Genomic DNA, 3,239 nt, shown 5'->3' with positions numbered 1-3,239 from the left:
CATCAACCTTGTTGTCAAGAGACTGGACATTGGCAAGAAGAATGCTAGGGAGTGGTGCGCGCTGTGCCCGTCTCCGGAGTCTGACCAGAAGACCGCCTCGTTTCCCTCTCTTTCGGAGTCGTTTTTTTGGGTCGCTGCATAGGATCCACTCCGTTGTCCTGTTTGTAAGGCAGAACACAGGATCCGCGTCGCGAAAAACATATTCTTGGTCGTACTGATGGTGAGTTGATGCTGATCTTATATTCAGTAGTTCTTCTCGACTGTATGTAATGAAACCTAAGATGACCTGGGGTACTAATGTAAGAAATAACACGTAAAAAAACAAAAAACTGCATAGTTTCCTAGGAACGCGAAGCGAGGCGGCCATCTCTGTCGGCGCCGGAAGTGTTAATCAGTCAGTTATGTTAGTTATACTAGTTATACTAGTTATACTAGTGATTCTATCAGTTATGTTAGTTATACTAGTGATTCTGTCAGTTATGTTAGTTATACTAGTGATTCTATCAGTTATACTAGTGATTCTGTCAGTTATGTCAGTTATACTAGTGATTCTGTCAGTTATGTCAGTTATACTAGTGATTCTGTCAGTTATGTCAGTTATACTAGTGATTCTGTCAGTTATGTCAGTTATACTAGTGATTCTGTCAGTTATGTTAGTTATACTAGTGATTCTGTCAGTTATGTTAGTTATACTAGTGATTCTGTCAGATATGTTAGTTATACTAGTGATTCTGTCAGTTATGTTAGTTATACTAGTGATTCTATCAGTTATGTTAGTTATACTAGTGATTCTATCAGTTATACTAGTGATTCTGTCAGTTATGTCAGTTATACTAGTGATTCTGTCAGTTATGTCAGTTATACTAGTGATTCTGTCAGTTATGTCAGTTATACTAGTGATTTTGTCAGTTATGTCAGTTATACTAGTGATTCTGTCAGTTATGTTAGTTATACTAGTGATTCTGTCAGTTATGTTAGTTATACTAGTGATTCTGTCAGTTATGTTAGTTATACTAGTGATTCTGTCAGTTATGTTAGTTATACTAGTGATTATGTCAGTTATGTTAGTTATACTAGTGATTCTATCAGTTATGTTAGTTATACTAGTGATTCTATCAGTTATACTAGTGATTCTGTCAGTTATGTCAGTTATACTAGTGATTCTGTCAGTTATGTCAGTTATACTAGTGATTCTGTCAGTTATGTGAGTTATACTAGTGATTCTGTCAGTTATGTTAGTTATACTAGTGATTCTGTCAGTTATGTTAGTTATACTAGTGATTCTGTCAGTTATGTTAGTTATACTAGTGATTCTGTCAGTTATGTTAGTTATACTAGTAATTATGTCAGTTATGTTAGTTGTACTAGTGATTATATCAGTTATGTTAGTTATACTAGTGATTCTGTCAGTTATGTTAGTTATACTAGTGATTCTATCAGTTATGTTAGTTATACTAGTGATTCTGTCAGTTATGTTAGTTATACTAGTGATTCTATCAGTTATACTAGTGATTCTGTCAGTTATGTCAGTTATACTAGTGATTCTGTCAGTTATGTCAGTTATACTAGTGATTCTGTCAGTTATGTCAGTTATACTAGTGATTCTGTCAGTTATGTCAGTTATACTAGTGATTCTGTCAGTTATGTTAGTTATACTAGTGATTCTGTCAGTTATGTTAGTTATACTAGTGATTCTGTCAGTTATGTTAGTTATACTAGTAATTATGTCAGTTATGTTAGTTATACTAGTGATTATATCAGTTATGTTAGTTATACTAGTGATTCTGTCAGTTATGTTAGTTATACTAGTGATTCTATCAGTTATGTTAGTTATACTAGTGATTCTATCAGTTATACTAGTGATTTTGTCAGTTATGTCAGTTATACTAGTGATTCTGTCAGTTATGTCAGTTATACTAGTGATTCTGTCAGTTATGTCAGTTATACTAGTGATTCTGTCAGTTATGTCAGTTATACTAGTGATTCTGTCAGTTATGTTAGTTATACTAGTGATTCTGTCAGTTATGTTAGTTATACTAGTGATTCTGTCAGTTATGTTAGTTATACTAGTAATTATGTCAGTTATGTTAGTTATACTAGTGATTATATCAGTTATGTTAGTTATACTAGTGATTCTGTCAGTTATGTTAGTTATACTAGTGATTCTATCAGTTATGTTAGTTATACTAGTGATTTTGTCAGTTATGTCAGTTATACTAGTGATTCTGTCAGTTATGTCAGTTATACTAGTGATTCTGTCAGTTATGTCAGTTATACTAGTGATTCTGTCAGTTATGTCAGTTATACTAGTGATTCTGCCAGTTATGTTAGTTATAGTAGTGATTCTGCCAGTTATGTTAGTTATACTAGTGAACTTGGTTAAGGATACCATCAACATGTCTGCCGTAGACTTATGACATCATCTGAGAGCATTACGATGCTTTTCGGCTAAAACCTCAACGGCCAAACTCTCTTTACTACAAGGCTCTGTCTGTAACTCTCCATCCCTATCCACACACACACACACACGCACGCACGCAAGCACGCACGCACACACACACACTTCCTACAGTATCTCAGTACATTGAAATACAGTAAGAAGATGAACCCAAATATTTCATCTGGTGAAAGAGGAACATTTCTTTCCATCCATCCTCTCTTGATCTCGCTCGCACTTTCCCGCTCTCTCTCTCTTCCTCCGGGTCTCTCTCGCTCGCTCTCCCTCTTTCTCTACCTCCTGCTCTCGCTCTCTCTCATTTTCTCCCTCCATCCCCATACCGCTCTCTCTCAGCCCCAAGGAAGAAGTGAGGGGAAATCTTCATGTCTCCTCTGGTCTAGTCTTTGGTCTCACTGGGGGGTGAGGAGGGGGAGGCAAGGTCAGAAGAGGAGGGGAGATAGGGGGTGAGGTGATCTGTCCGTGGGGGTGAGTTAGGGAAGAGGTGGTTTGTCTTGGGGGTGAGTTAGGGGTGTGGTGATCTGTCCGTGGGGGTGAGTTAGGGGTGAGGTGGTCTGTCTTGGGGGTGAGTTAGGGGCGAGGTGGTCTGTCTTGGGGGCGAGTTAGGGGTGAGTTAGGGGGGAGGTGGTCTGTCTTGGGGGCGAGATAGGGGTGAGTTAGGGGCGAGGTGGTCTGTCTTGGGGGCGAGTTAGGGGTGAGTTAGGGGCGAGGTGGTCTGTCGTGGGGGCGAGTTAGGGGTGAGTTAGGGGGGAGGTGGTCTGTCTTGGGGGTGAGTTAGGGGCGA

Source organism: Oncorhynchus clarkii, chromosome 32 (assembly GCF_045791955.1).
Source record: "Oncorhynchus clarkii lewisi isolate Uvic-CL-2024 chromosome 32, UVic_Ocla_1.0, whole genome shotgun sequence".
Classification (NCBI taxonomy): domain Eukaryota; kingdom Metazoa; phylum Chordata; class Actinopteri; order Salmoniformes; family Salmonidae; genus Oncorhynchus; species Oncorhynchus clarkii.
Note: the sequence above shows the minus strand (reverse complement) of the source record.